The sequence below is a fragment of the Phocoena phocoena genome, chromosome 8 (genome assembly GCF_963924675.1).
Source record: "Phocoena phocoena chromosome 8, mPhoPho1.1, whole genome shotgun sequence".
NCBI classification, from domain to species: Eukaryota; Metazoa; Chordata; class Mammalia; order Artiodactyla; family Phocoenidae; genus Phocoena; species Phocoena phocoena.
This window is the reverse complement of record NC_089226.1, coordinates 429,598-437,749: the sequence shown is the minus strand read 5'-3', so window position 1 is coordinate 437,749 and position 8,152 is coordinate 429,598. Positions and strand designations below refer to the sequence as shown.

The following is an 8,152-nucleotide window of genomic DNA, read 5'->3' as shown; positions in this document are numbered from 1 at the left end:
ATCTCAAGTTTGGAAGTAGTAGATTCTAATATTGGGTTTTTTTTTTTTTGATACTGAATCTCATTTATGGCGGATTGTTCCCAGGTGTTATTTTTTGGCATTTTGACTTTGAACTCATACTCAGCCGAGCTTACTCTGTAGGAATAGTTTATGACCTGGATAGAGGCCTTGTCCATCCAGAGACGTTTGGATTTGGTTGTGATTAGGAATCCCTAGTGGTATTGCCATGAACAGAAAAATTTTCTTATTAGTACCTTCACTGAGGGCTCCTAATCTCATGGATGGTAAAAATTCAATCTAAAACTCCAATGTGTAAACTGATCAATACGGATGATGATTATCCCAACTCAGAGTCTAAGTCAAGATAGACAATTTCATTTTATGTTTGTGTGTATGAGTTGGCAGGGTTTTCTTGTTGTTTGTTTTGTTTCTGTGTTTGTTTTGTTTTGTTGTACTACAGCTTTCATCTGAGAAGAGAGCTTTTTGTGCTCTCAGTTTTATTTCTGGATCTTAATTCTATCATCCAATTTCAAAAGAAGCAAGGTTCCATCCCGTATCTACCTGATGTAAATGCCTAAATTACTGGATTACAAAGAGCCACTTTCCACACCCTCTACTGCATGGATTTCATTTCTTTTGCATTTCAATTCCCTGTTCACCTTTTAGCACCTGGGAATGTCACTATTTTCTTGTAAACTGAACTGTGCCTTTAGATGGTGGAGGATATAAAATATTTTATTCTGGTGTTCTATAATACTGTCACTAAAAACTTTTGAGATAATCCACTCCAGCATATTGCCAAAAATGGAAGTCTAAAATTTAGTTTTGAGCCCAGAATACGAGTCACTTATTCTTCAGTGAAAACTTTATCATACACCTCTTAGAGTACTTACCTGTAACTAGGTTTTCACCTCTCCCACCCCACAGTAATGTAAGCTCTTTAGGGATAAAATATTTGGTCTCTTGTTTACTACTATACCCTCAGCCCATAGATAGAGTGATTGACACATAATAGACACGTAATATTGATTGGTTGAGTAAATGTGTAATGAATAAATGAGTTCAGAAACTTGTTATTAACTAGCATCCCTGTATTCTGGAATCATTTTTAAATGATAGGCTGTAATTTAGCTCTAACTCTTACATCTGTGAATTAACACAAACTTTGACATGTAGAATCTTTCATTTTTTTATCCTCTTATTAATTATGCATCAACTTGCCTCAGATAATTCTTACTTTGATAATGTTTCAGGCAGCCAAAATTCATGAAAATGGTCTTTCATATTCAACTGTCTTACTCACAAAAATGTGTCCCTCAAACCTTGGTAAAATGGCAAAATAATAATCTATAGGACTATAGAGAAATGATGGAGAAAAATTACCTTAATAGTTTAATTACTCATTTCCCTATGACAGACACACTTCCCACTGTGATGTTCTTCTGGTCCATTTTCACTTCCCATCTCAATTATTAATTATTTACATCTGCCACAATCCATGTTCCCCACGATAACTCTTTCTTCATGTTCTAGGAATGTAAATGTTGGATGTGGTGGGGGTAAAGTCAGTGTGGCCAACGCAAAAGGTGAGAACAGGCTTAGAAGGAAGGAGTTTACTCTTCTCACAGGTCCAAGAGAGGGGTTCACCACATGCCCCACAGGGCCACAGGGGAAGCACCAGGTTTTAACAAGGGGCAGGAGTCAGGAGCAAGGGGGGAGCCTGAGCCAGAGACTTTGTTGGGTTTCCAAGGAAAGGTAAGGCAGGGCAGAGTAAATGATTTAGGATTGCCTAGTCTGAACAATGCCAGTGCTTTTGGCCTCTGGGGTGGTCCCTAGTTGCCTGGAACCTGGCCCTGAGATGAAGTATGGCAGGGGAAGTATTGGCTTGATGTGTGAGAGTTAGATAAGGTGGTTATTAGAGCTGTAGACTCTGAATTTGCTGGTTTGTGCATGAAGTAAGTGCTTCTGAGCTCTGTTAAGAAGCGGCTAGCCTCAGAAGGGGCAGTCCCTCCTCAACCAGCACACTTCTTAAGATGTCATAAAATCAAGCATTATAAAAACAGAATTTTAAAAAATGATTAGTTCATTTCACAGTCTCTGCCAAAAAAAAAATGAAAATCTTCTTCGTGAAGCCAAGTTCATAAGTAAAAAAAAGAAAGACGCTGGTGCTTATTCACAGTGTTTGAATTACATTTTAATCCAGGCTGCATCATTGGACACTGTATGGAAGAGACCACAGCTTGATTAATCAGAAAGTAGGAAGACATGTGTACAAAGAAAATCTATCTGAAGATGTAATCCTTATTTCTGTCTCTATTCTTCTCAGGATTTGAATCTGATCAAATCTCCAATTGGTTTTGCCTGATTTAGGTCATAATTTCGTGCTAAATAATTAAATTCCCCCAACAGTCATTTTTCTGTTAAAAAAAATAAGCAGGAACTTCTCCCAATGTCACTACTATCAATTTATAAGATATTTTGAATCCTGCAGATTGAGGGAGCTGACTGCCAACATTGCAACCAACTGCCAAGTCTTAATGTGCAGACCATCTCTCTCTTCTTGCTTTCCGCCTCTGTGTGTAACTCAATTGAAATCTCTAGTAACGTGCTCAACAGACCACTCACAGATTTAATTAGCCTTCCTCCTGTCCCCCATGTACAAAATACCCGATTCACCTATACTCTCTGTCTCAATTTCCTTCCTCTCCACGACACTTTACATGATTCTAACAGCCGGATCCTAACCCCACACGTCCTACTATCTTGATTCCTTCAACTCTGTGTCATGTCTGCTGTCACTACCTTAATTATGGCACCATCATCCCTCACCTGGTTTCACTGGGTCCCTGCCTTCTAAGTAGACTTTGAGAAACACATAATTACGAGTCTTGGTAAACAGTTCACTCACTCCATGTATCACAGAGTAAGTATTAGTTTTGTGGACTGAAAGCACCCTCTGATGTACACAGCTTGCAATTTACTTGTAAGAAACTTCTTACTGAAGTCTTATTAAATACTTGAGTCCATTAACAGCAGAGGGTGTATCTCTTCCCTTCACTGAGAGAACATGAAACTGACCTTTAAGACAGTTCCTTGGGGCTTCCCTGTTCGCACAGTGGTTAAGAATCCGCCTGCCAATGCAGGGGACACAGGTTCGATCCCTGGGCCAGGAAGATTCCACATGCCATGGAGCAACTAAGCCTGTGCACCACAACTACTGAGCCTGCACTCTAGAGACCGAGAGCCACAACTACTGAGCCCACATGCAACAACTACCGAAGCCCACACTCCTAGAGCCCGCGCACTGCTATTAGAGAAAGCCCGCACATAGCAACAGACTCAGCACAGCCAAAAATAAATTAATTAGTTAAAAAACTGTAAGTTTCCTTAACACAAGTTTTGTGAACATTTCAGTGCACATATCACATAAATAGTATCATTTTCATTCACTGAAACAAGGTTGTGCTGACCACAATCTGAAAACACTTGTGAGAAAATCTTTATCACAGGTCTGCTTATACAATACATTAAATGCACTACAAAGTGGGTATCAATTCCTTTTGGAGAAAAAACAGTGAGCCGAATGCAGCTGGCAAGTATGAGGAATGTCTTCCATGCCTTGTTAAACGTATGCTCACAGAATGGGTATTCACTCCTCCCATACAGGGTGGATATCATTGCCGCTCGTTGAAAGGACACAGTTGTGAGTGCACCTTGAAGATAGACTTAAAAGAAACATCTTATTAGAATTCTTGGTAGGCCCATCACTACATGCACGTCGGAAGACGTATCATTCTCGTGCTCTGCAAGAACTCTGTAGTCAATGCCATTCACAAGGAGTTGGTAAGAAACATTTTATTACACGTCTTGTTAAATACTTTACTATACGGACGCTGAATAGTATCCTTCCCGTTGACTTAAAGCACCCTTTGCTGTATGCATTTTGCAACTTGCTTATAAGAAACTTCTCTAGTGAAGCTTTATTAAGCACTGGACTGCATGAACAACAGAAAGCGTATCTCGTCCATTCACTGAGAGAACACTCTGCTGAATCCAGGCTGTAACTGGCCTGTGAGAAGTTTCCTTAACACAAGTTCAGTGAATCACATGTCCAGTACTTGTATCATAGATGAGTGTCATTTCCATTCACTGAAACAATGCTGTGCTAAACACAATTTATAAGTACCTGTCAGAAAAATCTTTATTGCAGGTTTGCTTATACACTAAAATAAATGCATTCCACGAGTGTCCATTCATTGCACAGACAGAATGCTGGGCTGAACACAGCTTGCAAGTAGCTTATAAGAAATGTCTTTAATACCTTATTAAACACATCAGCACATGCTCACAGAATGGGTTTTCATGACCTACCTTACAGGATGGTTATCATTTCCACTCACAGAACCCTCTTGTAAATGCACCTTGAAAGAGGCCTTGAAGAAACACCTTATTATAAGTCTCGTGAAGCACATCACTCCACGCATGACAGAAGAGGTATCACCTCCCTGCACTGGAAGAATTCTGTGTTCAATGCCATTTGCCAGGAGTTTGTAAGAAACATTTCCTTACAAGTCTTGTTAAACGCTTCACAACATACATTACAGAATAGTATCACTTCCATTCACTGAAAGCATACTTTGCTGTACCCAGCTTGCAATTTGCTTGTAACAAACTTCTTTAAAGAAGGCTTACTAAATACTTCACTGAGAGAACACTGCCTAACGTAGATTGTAACTGGCTCCTAAGTTTTCTTAACACAAGTAATTTAAATTTTCTTAACATTTCAGTACACATATCATAAATGAGTATCATTTCTCGTCATTGAAACAGTGCTGTGCTGCACACAGCTTGCAAGTAACTGGCATGAGACTTTGTTTTTTACAAGTTTACACTTGTAAAAATGCTACACTATTTGCATTACCCAAGGGTTATGAGATTCCAATCACTGAAAGATAATTGTGCTTCATACAGCTTGCAAGTAGATAGTGGTAAAAACACCAACAAATCACAGGCCTTACATTGTATCATTAGCACTAAAGCCCTAATGCCAAACCTAAGTGCATTTTCAACCCTCATCAGAAATGTATAGTTAATCAACTAGTCTGGAATATTCTGGTCAGCACCAGTGAGGCGAGCTGCCAGGTAGGTCCTCTCCAGCCCTTAGAGGAGGAAGAAACAATCTGCATGATGAAACACCTGCCCTGCCCTTCCGCCTGAAGAAGTTACCCTGCCCTTAAAAATAATCTTTTCTTTTCTTTTGCTAATCGCTTCCTTGTCTCACCGTTGTTTACATAAATTTTTTTCATTTTGTACAACCGCTGGGAGCACCCTTTTAGATTCTAGATGGGATGCTGGCCAGTTCATGTATCACCTAACAAAGCCAAATACATCTTCAAATGTACTCGGTTGGATTTTGCTTTCTAACAGATTCGTGGCAGTGACGATCTCCAAAGTGGTTTTCTGACCACATTCAGAGGCAGGGAGTAACACAGGCGTCATCATGCCCCACAAGCCTCGTTAGGAGTTCACTGTCTTTCTTGCCATTTCGAGAGCCCTTGGCAAGTTCTTGGTTGAGTTCTGCTGTATTTGTGTTTGAGCTCCCGATCTAATTGGCTTTAGACCACAGTTCCCAGGGGAAAACCCCAGCCCTGGGCACAGTCCCTGGATTCCATACTGAGTGCTGGTAACCGTTTTGTCTGCATTTCCCCATTTGTCTGGAATCCTTCCCTGAATTCCACCTTAGGAACCGTGGTGACATCTGCAGTGTTCCATTCATGTGGAATCAGCCTGCAGCCCCTTTCTCTGAGGTCTGCTGGTCAAGCCTTACCCTCGGCCCACAGTTCCATGGGAATTATTGGTGGTTACGGATGGAGATGGACTGGGTCCAGGATCAAATTGGGTCCAATATGAGCTAGCCTGGGTCAAGTAGGAGGCCTTGGGTGGATATTAAGTAAAGGCTAGTTGCTTATGGAGATCTTGGATATACTGGAAGCTGATTGGTTTGGCTCCAAGAAACCCAAAAGCCTGGCTGAAAGAAGTGGAATCCCTTACGTCTGAAGAGTTGAGTGTGCCATTTCCCAGCATACCTGGTTACCTTATGTTTAACAACTATACTCTCGAAAGTTCCAAATATCTAACAAAATGGCGAGATTTTACTAAAAACAACCTAGAAGTACAATGACAGTTATGGGAAATGTGACCGTTCATTTAAGAAGCGCACTTGAGAAAAAGGGAATCCCAAAGCGTAGAGACAGAAAGGATGCCTACTTCAATTGGTATGCAGAAGCTTACAAAAGCCTTCATGATTCCAAAATAGCTTCATTAAACGACTCATTACAAAAGTCTAATGTAAAATTAAAGACACAATATGTACCTAAAACAAAATACGAGGGACTGACGTGAACCCTACTGCTCCCCCCTTTCCATCTTCACCCGAGTACTCATGTTTTTCTAATTCTCTGTCCAAACTGCATTTCTACTCTGAAGGGACTATTACACAGCTATCATTTACAGCAAAACCACTGGAGGCTGCAGACTAACTGCTTCAGGTATTTTCACACCTTGGTCAAAGAGTGAACTAAGGGCTGTGGGTAAAGCATTTCATAAACTAGGGAGGAGCCTACCTTTTTACTCCACCATATGCAGGCTCTGTCTTGATTTGCATAAACATACATCAGTTTGTCCAGTTCTTGAAATTCATAAAAATGATGCAAGTCAAAATGTACACATTTATGTCTGACACTTTAACGTTTTTGAGTGCCATCCAATATTTGGTGTGGATAAGCAGTTCAACCTGTCTTTATGGCTAAGTAATTGACATTGTAAGAATATATAAAAAAATCATACCCCTCAAGATTGAGGGGTGAAATATCTCAAGGGGGGGATCTTTTAAGCAGATAGGGTAGGGTGTCCCCAGAGAAAGAAAACCAGTCATGACTTTCTTGACAGAAGAGAAGCCAGTTTTGGCCTAAACCATTCTGTGGTCTTAGCCTGGCCACAGTGCTTGCCATTGAACAGGGCTCAGTAATTAATATCTTAAGGGAACAAGAGAATGTAGAAACAAATGACTATTAATCAGGCAAGCAAAATAACAGTAGCAAAGATAATATATCAGTTGTAAAGACTCCCAGCTCTCTTTTGATGTAAAGATTATCCCAAAGTGCTCAACCACCAGGTCAGCTGGAACCGAATGGATCACATTGACCTTTGCTGACCCTCCTGACTTCAAGCAACTGAAGCTTGGACGCTGTAGACTGCCCATGCCCCTTCATGAATATGCATGTATCCTTGGTTTAAAACTTCCACACTTTTCCTCTTCAGGGAGACACTGCTTTGGGAAAGATCCCTGGTGTTCTCCTCACTTGCTGCAAGTAAAAAATCCTTCATTCTCCCCATCTTTGGCTCAGTTGTCTTTGGCTTTGGCACCCACCGAGAGGGGACCCCAGTTTTCAGGTGACAGTTCTAATAGGTGAACAGTGATATATCATTGCTGTATTAATTTGTAATTACTGGTGGTATATGATGTTGAGTATATTTGTGTGTACTATCTGTATATCTTTTTTGGCCAGGTGTCTGTTTAGTTCTTTCCCTAATTTTAATGGGGTTGCTGGTGTTAGAGGTCTTTGTATATTTGAGGCAAATCCTTTAATGGATATGTGTTTGCAAATATTTCTCTCCCAGTTTGTGACTTGTCTTTTGATTTCCTGAATAAGGTCTTCCACAGAGTAGAAATCTTTATTTTATAAAGTTCACAATATTACCTATTTTTCTTTCTGGACTGCCCTTTTTTGTGTTGTGTGTTAAAACTCAGTGCTCATGGTGCTTGCTTCGGCAGCACATATACTAAAACTGGAACGATACCGAGAAGGTGAGCATGGCCCTACGCAAGGCTGACATGCAAATTCCATATTTTTGAAATACTGTAACAAATTCAATAAAGACTTTAAAAATGGTCCACATAAAAAAATCTTTTAAAAAATTAAGATGTGCGACTGTATTAAAGGAAAAGTCAGCACTCATGATCTACATGACCAAACCCAAGCTCATGTGTTTTTCTTTCTATGCTTTCTCCTATAATTTTGAATCATTTTGCATTTAAAATTTGCCTATGAATAATTTTTAAATTTATTTTTATTTATTTACTTTTATTTAT

General features: G+C 39.9%; 1 non-coding gene across 1 annotated transcript; it reads left to right on the top strand.

Annotated features, from left to right (window-relative positions):
- The first annotated feature begins 7,818 nt into the window (after positions 1 to 7,818).
- Positions 7,819 to 7,924, top strand: LOC136127734 (U6 spliceosomal RNA). Its single transcript, XR_010656184.1, has one exon. It is a non-coding gene; the product is annotated as a U6 spliceosomal RNA (small nuclear RNA).
- The last annotated feature ends 228 nt before the right edge of the window (positions 7,925 to 8,152 follow it).